General features: G+C 34.2%; 1 protein-coding gene across 1 annotated transcript in view; it reads right to left on the reverse strand.

Annotated features, from left to right (window-relative positions):
- LOC136038636 (phospholipase D1-like) overlaps nt 1-15,888 on the reverse strand; it is a gene marked incomplete in the record, with an annotated part of 372,020 nt that overhangs the window by 110,312 nt on the left and 245,820 nt on the right.

Consider the following 15,888-nt stretch of genomic DNA (forward strand, 5'->3'; position numbering starts at 1 on the left):
TGCTAACTTTAATAAAAAGAAGAAAACTTTCATAAGAATTAATGGCATATTAGGCGAAGAAAGCGAATAGCATTGATTGTAGCTAGTATACTGATATCGAACACATAACTTGGAAGTTAGAGCAGTATATTAATATTTTATATGTTATAATAAAAAATAAATGCAGTTCCTCTTTACTGGAAATCAAATAGACTGCTTTAACTGAAGGTGTTTCTAGCAAATTGATTTTCTATACATTTGGAAGGAATAGATTTAATAGGAATAAAACAATGGTGAAAAACAGAGCCATATTAGACTAGGAAAACTAGAGTGCATTCATGGCGAATATACATTCCAAAGGAATTCGGAGTCGTAGATAATATGAATTTTTCGTCAGAAAGAATGTGAAGAAAAATAGTGCGGGGGGTGGGGGGGGGGGGGTTTCAGATACAAAACTAAATTAGTTGAATTCTATTAGTTGAATTTTGTCAATTCTTTTCTTTTTTGGCAAAATGTGAAGATCAATAAACGAGCAGGAATTCAAACTGTAAACGAAAAGAAATTATCATAAATAAGTTCAGGAATGGATTTAAAAAAGAAAAAAAGAAAACTTCCATAAACATTGATACCGTATTTATTTAGATGCCTGTATTATACATGATGCCGTATTATATACTCGACGTTTGAGCATTTTTTTATGTTACGATGAAAAAATAAGAAAAACTTCAAAATATCGTTCCTCTTTAGACTTCAATGCATAAATTGAAGGTCTTTTTCAGCCACTCTATTTTCTATACATTTTAAAGGAATCGATTTAATACGAAGAAAACAATGGTGAAGACCAGTGCCATATTAGACTAGGAGTCCTAGTGAAGTTAGGTGCAGAAAATACTCTGATATCGACGAAAAAATTAAAGTTGGAGCAGTAAAAGAAAAGCAATCCAAAACCTCTTTAACTCGCAGTAGAGCGCAATTGAGGGTCTAGTCGTGGTTGGAGACAAAGGGGAAAAGATGTGGAAAACTGCGGATACCTCCATTTTTTTTTTTTTTTTTTTGTGTAAGGATACTTCCTGTAAATCAATATTTCTTCAAATTTCACATTATAACTTGATTGCCAATACAATTCTTTTTAATGATGCATATTCATTTGTTGGTAGGAATAGTTATGGTAAAAGCAGTCATTTTACATGGTAAATTAATTTATTAATAAAATTAATGATTAACAAATGGTCATTCGTGACCATTTATAAATTCATTCTTTTATTGTATTTGATTTTTTTTTTTGTATTTTGTTGTAAGACGGTCATGTTTCAATGTTACCCCTATATCTGTAGTTTGTGGCACCAAAACTCTCAACAACAAATTTTAGAGGAAATAGAGAAAACTTCACCCTTAAATTTGAAATTATTAACAATTCACATAAATTTAGTATTTTGGGAGAGGGGCAGGCCAATACAAAAGGAGGGGTAACTAAGAACGGTTATAAAATCCGTAATTCTGTCTTGATTAAAGCGAAGTTCAATTTACCGCCTTCTGGTCTAGGACACTTGTTTGAGATTTCATATACAAGTAACGCAACATATTCATTTAGGAGTAGCATACTGTCAGTTATAAACATAAAAAAGAATGCACAGTATTACATAAGAAAAGAAAATATCTCATAAATTTCACAAAGACTTTTACGACAGAAAGAGCTATATCAAAACAGAGGGAAAATGGGCTACCATAATAAAAGGGAGACTACCCTTCTTCTTAGCCCCATGCTAATATTGAGGTACCACTTGTGGTCTGATGCAATTTCAATAGCACACTTTTAAATGAACATTTAAGGAAATGAATATACTTACAATGCGAAGTGAAGAGAATTTCTATTGAAGCAAAAATGACACTTTGAAATTACAGGAAGTAGCTTGGCGAGGGGGGGGGGGGGTCAAACCCTTATCTTTTCAGAAAAGTTTCTGCTAGTTTTAAATTTAAAAAGCGCCGTGTACTTCTATTTAATTTATTATTATTTCGTAAAGTATTTTCAGTTCCTTTTAAAAACAGGGACAAAATGAGGAGACAGGAATACAAAGACAATTACGATCTTGAGCCATTCCATCTTTCACAAAACACAGAAATAAAACTTTAGATTTCGCATCTTTTCTTTTCAAAAAAAAAGACAGTAATGATTAAAAATTTCGCAAAACATTTCATCAAAATATCAAATTAGCTTCAAAAAAAAAACTAAATTATACTCTTGTTTCCTTTATTGGTTTAGAAATACCTCATTTCCTAGCATGAGAAGAATAAAATTATTCGTTTCAACTCAACAAAATTAGCTTTTGGAACATGGACAAAAACAGCACAGCTGACAACAACGCTTACTAAAAACTAGAAAACCCAAACATAATTCTGCCATTTTGAAACTATCAAGGATTTTCTTGGAGGTCAGGCTAGGTTTTGATAGAAGTCAAAATTGGCTCCAGCAGCCAAATTTCGAATACCCCCCCCCCCCCAGTATAAAAAGTATCTGGCAGAATATTTGGATCGCTTCTATTTGCGATCTTAGATGACTTTCTGTTTGGCAAAGTTCTGCATAAGATAAACAAAATAATTTTTTTTTACGCTCGGTTAAAAATGAGCCATTGCTACTTTTTTCATTCCAAATTATCCTTTGATCAAAACTGCTGCCAGGAGAAAAAATGCAGACCAGAGAGAAAAATAGTTTGCCCTGCTTCCCCGAAACTCTGAATCCCATTACCCATCACAAAACGGCATATACTTATTTAACTAAGAATAAAATCACAAACAATAAGACCTATTGACAATATGCACTCTCTGCAATAAATTATACTTGCTAGCATTTCGGCAAAAAATAGCAAACTCATGAGAGAGCATTCAATACAAACCTGCTCTCCGGGGAAACTGGTACTACCCATCCTATAGGCTGGGAGTGGTGCTCATAATGAATACCGAAGCATCTAAGTCTTGCTCAAGTTGGGAAGGTAATAATAAATTCTGGATGTTCTCTTTATGACCAAAAGTGTAATGTGTCAGTCCATGTATAGCAAGCTTTAGAATCGACTAACGGAGATAGTGACTCAGATAGTTGTAAGAAGAAATGGATAAAAACCCCAGATAGAAATTAATACAGATGCTAATAGACCAGTATAATTTTGTAGGTACAATAATAAAAGGATAAAGATCCTCCAGAGCCATTGCTGGCGCATAGGGGGTCGAATCGACGTTTCAGTTACTGGATGTTTTTTTACAGGGACAAGTAGCAAGCTTGTCGCCCAACCTTGCAGCGGCGGGGATCGAACCCTGGGGCCCATATTCCCAAGGAAGAACATCAATCCACTACGCTACAACAGGTTAAGTACAATAATCCAGTCAAAAAGTTCGTGGTAACGAACTGGAAGTAAGGAGCGACCCGGCATAATAATAACCGAAACTCTAAAAACATATTTTTATACCAACAGATATATCAAAAGAATCAGCTTTTCATGCTGATTTCAAATATTTAAATATTCAAATATATAAGTTTAGTCTTACCTATCGAAGGTTACGAGCCTCAGAAAATCTGACTGATTTTAGAAAAAAGAGGGGAAACAACCCTTAAACATCTCACTGTTTATACGAAAATTTGAATTCTGTCCCAATTCTTGAAAAACGACTTCTGAAGCACTACGTTCGTTTAATTAGAACAACGAGAAACTTTTTTTTTTAAAGTACTAATAAACTTTAGCGTAAAGAGCGACATGTTGAGGAACAGCAACCCCTCTCGTATAAGTAATAATTTCTGTTCGATTTAATTTTTAATGTTGCTCCTTACTTTTAGCTGAAAAACATGTATTTTTTGCGTTTAATTATAACCAAAATAGTAGCGAGAATTGGGATCAGTAATCACGAGCTGAGTACGGTTATGCCAAATCCCCGTTTACATGGATTATTTTGATGGTCTTTGTCCTAAGGAACACGGCAAAGTATATATGAGAACATGGTATCAAATAGGAAGGTAAACCTTCCTTGACTTTTATTATGTGGACGATCTGAGTGGCCTAGATAAAAATGTTAGCAACACGAGTGAATTTCTTGGAGGAGCTGAGAGCTTATGGTTAAAGAATGGATTTGAAAGTTATCAAACAGTTCGTGGTAACGAACTGTAGTAAGGAGCGACCCGGCTCAATAGTAACCAAAACTCTAAAAAATTGAATTTTGATATCAATAGCTACATCAAAAGAATCGCATTTTAATGCTGATTTTAAATATATAAGTTTCCTCAAGTTTAGTCTTACCCATCAAAAGTTACGAACCTGAGAAAATTTGCCTTATTTAAGAAAATAGGGGGAAACACCCCCTAAAAGTCGTAGAATCTTAACGGAAATGACACCATCAGATTCAGCGTATCAGAGAACCCTACTGTAGAAGTTTCAAGCTCCTATCTACAAAAATGTGGAATTTTGTATTTTTTGCCAGAAGACAAATCACGGGTGCGTGTTTATTTGTTTGTTTGTTTGTTTTTTTTTTTGTTTTTTTTTTCCCCAGGGGTCATCGTATCGACCAAGTGGCCCTAGAATGTCACAAGAGGGCTCATTCTAACGGAAATGAAAAGTTCTAGTGCCCTTTTTAAGTGACCAAAAAAATTGGAGGGCATCTAGGCCCCCTCCCACGCTCATTTTTTCCCAAAGTCAACGGATCAAAATTTTGAGATAGCCAATTTTGTTCCAGATAGTCAAAAACCATAATAACTATGTCTTTGGGGATGATTTACTCCCCCACAGTCCCTGGGGGAGGGGCTGCAAGTTACAAACTTTGACCAGTGTTTACATATAGTAATGGTTATTGGGAAGTGTACAGACGTTTTCAGGAGGATTTTATTTTGTTTTGGGGTGGGGCTATGTTGGAGGATCTTTCCTTGGAGGAATCTGTCATGGGGGAAGAAAAATTCAATGAAAAGGGCGCAGGATTTTCTGGCATTACTATAAGAAAACAATGAAAAATAAACATGAAAAGTTTTTTCAAATGAAAGGAAGGAGTAGCATTGAAACTTAAAACGAACAGAGATTATTACGCATATGAGGGGTTCTAAAAATACTTTAGCATAAAGAGCGAGGTATTTAGGAGAAGATAAATACCTCGCTCTTTATGCTAAAGTATTTTTAGTAATTTCAACTATTTATACGGCCTTTCTAATTCAGGGTCATTCTTAAAGAATTGGGACAAAACTTACGATTTAGTGTAAAGAGCGAGGTATTAACGAGGGTACAAACCCCCTCGTATACATAATAAAAATATAAGATTATGAAAGTTTGTTACGTAAGTTAACTCTTAAGTTGCGTATATTTTTTACTAATAAAAACGTTCGTTAAAAATTAAAAATTTCTAGTTGCGTTTTTAAGTAACCGAAAAATTGGAGGGCAACTAGGCCTCCTTCTCCACCCCTTATTTCTCAAAATCGTCTGATCAAAACTAAGAGAAAGCCATTTAGCCAAAAAAAGAATTAATCTACAAATTTCATTTTAATAATTTATGTGCGGAGAGCCAAAACCAAACATGCATTAATTCAAAAATGTTCAGAAATTAAATAAAAAAAACTCATTTTTTTAGCTGAAAGTAAGGAGCGACATTAAAACTTAAAACGAACAGAAATTACTCCGTATATGAAATGGGTTGTCCCCTCCGCAATCCCTCGCTCTTTACGCTAAAGTTTGACTCTTTGCCGCAATTCTACTTTTTAAAACAATTAAAAGCTTTAGCGTAAAGACCGAGTGATTGCGGAGGGGACAACCCATTTCATATACGGAGTAATTTCTGTTCGTTCTAAGTTTTATTGTCGCTCCTTACTTTCAGCTAAAAAAATTAGTTTTTTTTTTTATTTAATCATTAAAAAGACTAAGTCATTTAGACCAAATTGTAAAGATAGTAGATACAGTAAAAATGTACAAAGTAAAATATCCAATCGCAAGGTGATCTTTTTTCTCTGTCAAAAAAAGCTTGTCACAGCCATGTTGGAAGCTAAAGCCACAACAGCAGCCATGTGAAACGCTTCGAAAGGCTGAGGAAGATTTGTTAAATGTCTTCCAAAGGCATTGTTATTTGATAATTTTATGTACTTGTTTGTTTGACTGTATGTAAGACAGTAGGTTGTAGGAAAAATGTGGTTCATCCCCCGTGTTATGGTGTTTTGGTGATGCGCTTTTTGGTCATTCGTCCTGGGCTAACCAAAAAGTACGTCGTCGTCGAATGAGATGGAAACAGATCATTAGAAAGGATTAAAAAAAAATTTGAACAACATGAAAGAGGTAAAGAGTGAGGAAAGAGCGTGTAGAGCTGTATTAGCCCCAGAGAGCTTGGTGCTACAAGAAGTTGATATTGTTAGTAATAGTATACCAACGATAGCATCACGCAATACTTTCCAGATCAGTTATCGACGGCAGAATCTCATAGACACGCTAGGTTACATATACAAGTAGGTTAAAGGGGTTTTTCTCTAAAATAATTTCAAGCAGGACCATAATATTTCACTTTAAATGAGAAGTACTAGAATTCACCTGGTTTACTATAGTAGGTTAAATTCAGTCCTTTTCCAGAATAATCCAAAGAAGACTTTAACATTTCGCTTCACATCAGAGACAGTAGCACGTGTTCATATTGCTGCATCATAAGTTCAAAATGTTGCATCACATTGTCACTTTTGTTTCTTACCATCTTCTTTCACCCCTCCAACTTTACGCTACCAAATGAACGGTCATAAATTATGCCCTAGCCCAATGGTCCAAAGTATATGTGTGGGTAAGGTGAATCTTTAATTTTTTTTTTTTTATTTTTTTTTTTTACAAATTGTTATTGTGGAATGTGATGACCTGCAGTGTTTATCAATGATGCAGACGAAAAGTTAAGAAATTATGAGAAACATTTAACTTCTAAAATTCTTTCCTTTTTACGAAAGAAAAAAGATAAAACTTTTCCAACATCAACTTAGTTTTTTTTCTCTTTCTCTTTGAATTTCCACTGAAGTTATATCCATTTTTATTATGTACTTCCTCAAAATACAAATTAGCTAGGAAATGAAAAAAAAAGAAAAATGGAATTATACTTTTATTATTGTTACCGAGTTTAAAAATATTTCTTTTGATAATGCAAGGAGAACTATTCTTCCATCAGTCTAAATCAAATTAGCCAAGGGCCTTTGAGAAAGACAAGAGGAAATCGTAGCCAAAAGGGCTCATTTAAACTAAACATAAAAAAAAATCACACAATAGAATTTTCTGAGTCACACTAAGAAAGTAAAAAGAATAATAAAAAAAACATTCCCTACGACAAAACTACAAAAGCAAATATATAAAAAAAAGATGATGATAAGGCAGAGGCGGATCCGGGTTTTACTTTAAGGGGGGGGGCGCATAGCAAGTTGCTTCGAAAAAATTGCGAACAAAAAAATACCCATAATTTAAAGGGAAACTCGACAATTATGTGTTGTGGGTAGGTAGTGGAAATGGTCGTAAACTTAATCTAAATTTGGTGAGGGTTAAAGAACTAATAAATCTGTTGAAACTAATATGGTATAAAAATATTGATACAAAAATATTAAGTAAAACCTTTATAAAATAGTTATTAAAACCACCCCGTCATAAAAAAAATAAATAAAAGCTGCTCGCCATCTATAAAAGCAAATGATATTTAATATTTTCTGCATAATTTTTTGCCTTTGCACTTTTGACCACTATAGCGAGTGAGCAAAGCTTTTTGTTGCAAAAAAAAAGTCTTGGGCCATCTTTTGGGGTCATGTCTTTGTGACAATTTGTACAGGCAAATCATTTATCATGTCGCCTAACTTTGTGGCATCGCTTAGTAACTATGACAGTAATGAAGAGTAGGAAATGAGGATAAAAGTACAACTTGTATATTCATAAAAGATATGTTAAACAATGAATACTAGCTCTTTTAGCCATGTATTAAGAAAAACAGAACGAAAAAAATGCATAGAAGACACGTAAAACGAGGATTTTAAGTATAGGCAAAGCATTAACTAATCAGTGTTTCTTTTTAAAAATAATGTTTAGAAAACAGTGTCAACTTTGACGAAATCCAAAACTTTACTAATCAAAATTTTTCCTTTCATAACAACGTAGCGTACCTTTCCACTTGTTAAAGTTTGATATATTTCTTTGAAATTACAGAATTCACAATTTTATAAGAAAAGTCTATTTCTCTACTTCCACTCCCGCCATATTTATTTATTACACGGCCAATGCCTACCTAAATATTTCGGTGAACGTAATGGCTAGTCCTGTCAGTCTAAAGTCCTGTCAGTTAAGAACTCTTCGTTAGTATTTCCTCTTCTATTCATCTTAAAATATTTGAATAAAGACCAAAATCAAAAGACCAAATTAAAAAAAAAGTTTTTTAAAGATGAAAGTCAGGAACTGCATTAAAACTTAAAAGAAAATAAATTATTCCTTATATTAGAGGTATTGCCCCTCCTTCAGCACTCTCTCTGCTCGCCAATATCTGAAAGGCAAATTTTAGCTCAAAGAAAAGGGTTGAGGAAGGGGCAGCCCCCTCCTGTACAGGATATTTTTTGTTCGTTTTAAGTTTTAATATTACTCCTTATTTTCAGTTGAAAAAACTTGGATTCTCAATCTCTATACTTAAGTTCGGCTTTTTGTCTCAATTCTTTAAGAACAACTGTTGAATTACAAGAGCCGCTGAACTGGAACAATATTTTTATTATTTACGGAATGTCAACTGAAAAAGAAATCCAAATGGGCGAGGGTCCTTTCGTGTACAGAGACACTATTGCAGGTCCCTGATATTCATGAATTAATGCAAGATCATCGACTGCAGTAATATTAAATAAAAAATTTTCCATAAGTTAGGCGAAACTGTTAAATTTATCTTCTGCTAGAAAAATTACCCTTTAGCTGTAAAGCTTCAACCTCTACCATCTGAAGAAACTAATATCAATAAGTAATTACTAATTCCTAAAGTAGAATTTATAGAGTCGCTAATGCGTCAAGTTTCCTTGGTAGACCAGCTCTAAGTTATACTGCTTGCCAAAAATGAGTTTTTCCCAACAACAGAAGATGACACATTAAGATGATGGATAAGTTGGTTTTCCCATTTTCATACTTGAGAGCGAAAAAGATTTCAAACACATTTTTGTAAACAAATAAAGAGAGAAAACAAGTTTTTAAATTGACACCGCAGAGAAAAAAGTAAATAATGGCTAATACTTCTCTGTCAAAAGTGCGCTTTAATTGCATTGGCTTACTTTCGCGAAGTCAATTGTCACATTATAAAAAAAGAGCCATTCACACAATTCCTTAAGCGTATGTTAGAAAGGGAAGCCAAGTAACCTTATATTTCCCTCGCTCTTTGCGCTAAAGTTTGACTCTTTGCCACAATTCTAATTTTTAAAACAATTAAAAGCTTTAGCGTAAAGAGCGAGGGATTGTGGAGGGGACAACCCATTTCATATACGGAGTAATTTCTGTTCGTTTTAAGTTGTAATGTCGCTCCTTACTTTCAGTTAAGAAAACTAGTATTTTTTAACTTATTTTTTGAAAAAGGGAAGTACCTAACGATTTTAGGAAAACCTTAATTAAGCCTAAGATAATAAAGATGATTTCATCTTTATCTGACATCTTTCTTGCATAAGAAAGATGATAAGAGTGAGTATCATAATTATCGAATCACTAGTCTGGTCTCTGTAGGTAGCAAATTACTTAGTAATATGATACTTTTTAGACTGAGAGATCCTGTAGATGAAGTTTTAAGAGAAGAGCAGTGTGGTTTTAGGAAGGGTAGAGGATGCGTCGACTAGATTTTCACTCTTGGATTAATAATTGAGAAGTTCTTGAGTCATAAAACGTCTTTAGTCCTCAGTCTATATGTGCAAAAATATGTTTTTAAATTAATGTTAAGAAGCCTAAGTAGGTAAGACAAGGAGTAAGTGAAGGTGAAAAGCTGATGTTGGGCAGTGAGAAGATCGATCAAGTGGACTGCTTCAGTTACCTTGGTAGTTTTATTTGTAGAGACGGTGGATGCAGTGAAGATATTAAAAGCAGAATAGCAAAGGCCCAGGGTGTTTTTTTCACTGTAGAAAAGTTTGGAAGAACAGGAAGATAAGTCAGCGAACTAAGATTAGAATATTTGAAGCTACAGTGATGATTGTGGTCAAGTATAGTACTGAAGTGTGGACGCTTCAAAAAACGCAGGAGGATTTGCTAGAGGTATTCCAGAGAAATTGCCTACTGATTATTTTGGGTACCCGACTGACTGACTGTGTATCTTAAACAGTAAGCTGTACGAAAATGCGGTTCAATCCTACTTTCTAGGGCTATAAGGCGAGAAAGGATGAGATGACTAGGACAGGTTCTAAGGATGAAAGATTGCCAAAGATTGTCCTGGTCAGCCAACCGTTTAGGGATAAACAAAAACAGGTCGTTCCTGAGTGAGGTGGGAGGATGTCACAAGGAAAGATTTCAGTTAAATGGGAGCTACTTGGGAGGGTTAAAAAGGGAGACTTTCAATAGAATGCGATGGAGAAGGAGCGTGCGTAGCTGCGTCTGCCTCGGGCAGATTGGCACTGGAATGAGTTATTAGTAGTTGTAGCATTCATTCTCACCAAAGCTGTACTACCTAAGCGCCTAAAAAAAGAACAACACATTTTTTTGCTTTTTTTTGTTTTGTTTTTTACCAGGCCACTTCCCTGAAGAGAACCCTGAAAAGGTTCTTTCGTTGGAAATTGAAGGTTTTAGTGTAATTTTAAAAATTAAACTATGATAGAAGGGCAACTAGCCCCCACCTTTTCAGGTACCCACTTCCCTTTACCCCCAAAGCCGTCCTATCAAAATTTGGAGAAAATAATTATGTTAGAATAGTTGATAGGTCTAGTATGTGTGCCTCTGAGGATGGAAAGACACCTCCCCTCCCAAAGCCTTGGGGCAAGGCCCGAAAGTTGCCCATTATTTACATGTTACCTTAGACCTTAGGTCTGGGTGTGCCAAAAGAGGCACCAAGAACATCAAGGAATCAAATTTACTGCAAATATGACGACCTTTAACTATGATTGGATTGAGGTATTAATGCTGGGCAGGTCTGCCTGATAGTTGCACCGTAACATGTTCACAGGCGTTCCTCTTTGACAGGTGCCCGGGGGATGACAGTACAGAACAACATACGGAAGCCTTCGATCACTTACTTGTAGGGCATGTCCTAAATACCTTTATCTTATCACTCTGATGACACTGGTCGCAAGAGGTTGATTCTTTATCATAAAGTTGGAGTCAGACGCATGAATTAGTCTACTTAGAAGTTGCAGTTAGAGTTGCGCAAACTACCAGTTGAGTACGTTTTCAAACCATTACATCTTACAGACGAGCTTCTCTTTTGGATGTACCACATCAACGAAGTGTTTTGGTATCAATTCTATGGGATAGACCTAACTGAAAGGTCAAGAATTAGCGGCATTACAAGCTATCAATCAGAAACAACTGTAAGTTCCCTCGGTAGTCTCTTAGTTTGTTTGTGAATGTGACATTTTCTTGAAATGATAAACAAAGTCAATAGTAACCAATGTGAAGGCTCTTTTTGAAAAAGAAGAAAAGAAAACTCACATCGACTCAAAACTCATACATCATATACAGTATCTGTTTTAGGGTAACTTATGATTGCGCCCTGCATCGATCTCTATTGGACAATACACGGCCCAGGGTTCAATCAAAACTACCACAAAGCTGGGTGAAAGGACTTCACTGCCCCTGTAATAAAGACTGGTAACTGAAACACCGACAGTTTTCAATGCCATATGTGCCACCAATGGCTCATAGGATATTTATCCTTTAGGGTGTTTCCTGAAGCGTACACTCAAAAATCGAATGGTCCACTTTTTGAAAAAAAAATTGAGCTCTTTCAGTTTGCTCAGTGGTGAACACCAGAGACAGCACTAACGGCAGAAAGGTTCTTACAGATACTTAAGGGTTATTACCTCAACTCTTGTCTTATCAGATCAACTTTACCCAAGGTTTCAAAAGAAACAAGTCGCTGCGAAAGCAACTATCCATCACTTGCATCAATGATATTTTTTTTTTTTTTTTGAGACTGAATTTACAAGGAAGTGATATTTAAAAATACTCCTACCAAAAAGAAAAGAAAATTTGACATCCTTTCTTTCCCAGATAAAAGATAATTAAAGAGCCTGGAAATAATTAAGTCTCAAATTACTCTTTGTTCAAAATTTCATTCAAAAATCAAAAACGTCAGAAATTACGAGAGACAATGCTAGGCACCTTTGGAAAGTAAAGCGATGAACTCTAAACAAGGAAAAGTTTTGACAGGAAAATTCTTGCCATTAATCCAAATAAAAATCAGACTAAAATGCCAGTGAAATTGAACGTGAGTGTACCTACAACCGAACTGAAGAAAGATCCATGGTAAAACATAAACGAAAAATGAAAATAACTGTGTAGCGAGGTTGTTGACATCCTTTCTTCATAAGAACCCTTTTACAGGATATTATTTTTGAAAATAAATTAGCACAGGAAAGCAGCGTTCTTCTGCGTAAATAATATGCACCTTCTTGAATATTATTCATTTTACTACATATTATATCCATCCAATAGCAGAGTATACATTTCCAAATACGATAAAATAGATCTGTTGAGGATGATAAAGAAACCTTTCATTATTAAAGAATTCATATACATACTAAAGTCTGCAACTAGAAAAGACCTGACTTTGACTGTTTATTGATAGGCTGAAGCTTGTCATAAGCTCCATCTAGCATTGTCACGCAGACAACGATGGCCTCAAACACATGCCTGAAAAGACGACAACTATGCTAGATTTGCTGCTTCCCTACTGAATGTCATTTGCAAATCTGATAGGTTGAAATTAAAAAAAAAAAAAAAAAAAAAACACTGTTGCACTACACAGTAGAATTTCAAGGTTGCTCTCACTGGAGACTTTCAGTGGACGGAAACCACAAGGGTTAGGTATGGTCTTAACTTATCATTTATATGCTTCATTGGAGTTTTTCTGATCTTTTATCTTTCTTGTTCAATTGAATGTGTCTTTGAATCTTCCAAATTTGCTCTATTTGAATGAAGGATAATACCCAAGTAGGGCTACAGCAACGTCACTGGTAAAGTTTAGTCTCTGATTGGTCACACTAACAAGCTACGTTTAAAAATCGATCAAGATCCTGCTTTATTGACTGGTATCATATGCCCTTCAGTTTTTATTGACATACATGACTAAAGTCTTACCTGGCCATAATTATGCAGCCAGGAAGAATTTCAATATTCATAACTTTGTTCCCGTAAATTTTTCAGAATTTTCAGCAGGTCGAGTCAGGCTTGGAATTTTTCCGACTAGAAACAAAGTCTAAAAATTTCTTGAAGAATGTAGACCAAAAACGAGAGTCCAAAAATAGTCTTTACAGTTAGAAACGGCAGTCAGCGTTCCGACGTATTCTGCAACTTTACTGAGCTATATTCCACATAATGTAATTTGAGCATAAGGGTACTTGCGGCAAATTTTGTCAGTATAAAGTTGCAGATTTGCCGTCAGCTCCTTTTAAAATCCACTACGAGGAGGGTAATAAATAATACAAAAAAAATCATGCAAAATACGTCTATACCCTTACAAAAAAAAAAAAAAAACGTTTCAATGTAGCTATTGGGGGATTCTCAATAAATGTTTAATTATCATTATGATAACTTTAAGTTTGATACCTTACCCCATAGAAGAAGAAGATAGCTCGAAGGTGAAAAAAAATTTTTTTTTTTAATTCTTTGGCCTCATAGAAGTTATTTTTATCTATTTTTATATGTGTATATGTGTGTAAATATGTATGTATCTGTATATATAATTAATTATTATTTCATTGGAGTCTACTTTATCTACTGGTCTACTTAATTAATTTAGTCTCTTCAATCTATTAGTCTATTTAGTTATGTTTCTAGTAGTTTTTATTTTATCTATATTTTCTTTTCTTCTCCTTTTTGCTCTTCTCTCTGTAAGTGATTATTTAATATTTTTTTCTTCTCTGAGTAAGTGACTTATTTATTTTCCCTCTTCTTTACAGGCCAAAGAGCCTTTGGGGGAATAGTAAACTGTAATATTGTATGTGTGTTTCCTGATGAATAAATCTTATCTTAAATCTTAAATTTAAAATCAACAGATTTTAAATATTAGGAAGCAGAAAAAGGGAGATATTATTATGTATATGTATATGTTGTATATGTAGACATTGTTTTTATATGTTGTTACAAAACTGTCATTTATAGAGTTGCAATTTGTATTGTCACAGGTTGTACATGAGCTATAGTAAGTTACCATAAACCATTTATTACTTTGTTACAACAAATTATTTGGTGTACCGACCGTCAAGTGATAAAATGTCCCGCAGTTTCATGTTGCTGCTAATAGGTTATTTTTCGTGGTCCTTAGGTGATTCACGTGTTGAAAAACAAAAGTACCTTGAGCACCTAAATAGGATCAGCAGCGAAAAAAGAAAAATCTTTAATAAGACAAACACACAGCAATAGGATGATATTTTCAATAGCCAAACTATATGAAGTTGAAGTTAGTTCAAACTAATTGAAGTTGGTTTGCTGTACATCAAATGAAGTTGTACATTAATCTATATGAAGTTGAAGTTAGTTCAAACTAATTGAAGTTGGCTTGTTGTACATCAAATGAAGTTGTACATCAAACTATATGAAGTTGAAGTTAGTTCAAACTAATTGAAGTTGGCTTGTACATCAAATGGCGTATGGGTATTACATTTTTAGACGAGCAAAAACGCACTATATTATTGTCAGAACTGATTGCCACAAAGTGATATTAATTCAACCATCCTACATTGAAGAATAGTCATCTTAACACTGTACGTTCAAGGTCACCATCTTTACAAGGAAAGTGCTATTTTAGCACAATTTCATTATGTGTAGCACTGTAGCATGAGAGGGCTATTTAAGCACTACTAGAGACAATTTTTGGCTGTAACACTGAAAATCGCTGTATAGCACGCAAATTTGGGCAATTGCATCACTTTAGGAACTGACCGTAGTGCAACCCTGACAACAGTAACTACCGATTACACTGTATTACTAAGTTCAGTGCTATTAAAATCTTGGCTATAATAATTCAAAACATGTTGCATGATATTTTTTTTTAAACAAATATTCATTTTGGCCTAAAAATACAAAAATTAAGCAGATAATATCTGAAATAAAGGAAATGACACAGGAAACATCTTGAAATCGACAGAGGATGAGGGGGTACTAATAGCTAGATGGTATATTAAATTTAGAAGATATTGAACACTAGATAAAGCGCAGAGGCTTATATTTTCTGTAAAACTAAATCCTTATCGAATTCAATTTACAAGTATTTTTGTTTCACCATTTAATTTTACTCCTAAGCTTTTGCTGTCGAAGCTTTGCTAACGAACGATAGTTTCAGTAAATATTTGTTTTCCCTGCATATCAGATCCAATACGACCTGGAGTTATCAAACCCTGCTAAAGATCAGAAAATTCATTCTTTCGCAAAGATGGTATCATTTTCAAAGCTGGGTAATGGTAACTGAAGGGGAAAGTACAAATTTTCTATTAAAATTAATATTTATATCCTCCCCCATCCCCAAGTTAAAAACAATTATTCTAACTGGGATTACAGTTTCTAATTTCGTTTAAAGATATACTACATACTCTTAATGTACCGATAATACATTTTGTCTCCTTTCACTGCATGCAGATGTAGTTGAAAAACAAAGCTTTCAAAATCAAAATTCTTTGTTGAAACAATTGATAATTGTTTCTAATTAAAATTTATATTCATATGCAAGGATGATAATGTACAATTGTCTTCGTTAAATGTCAGTCATTTTTTTAGGTTTTTCATATCTTAAGCA

The sequence above is a fragment of the Artemia franciscana genome, chromosome 18 (genome assembly GCF_032884065.1).
Source record: "Artemia franciscana chromosome 18, ASM3288406v1, whole genome shotgun sequence".
NCBI lineage: Eukaryota > Metazoa > Arthropoda > Branchiopoda > Anostraca > Artemiidae > Artemia > Artemia franciscana.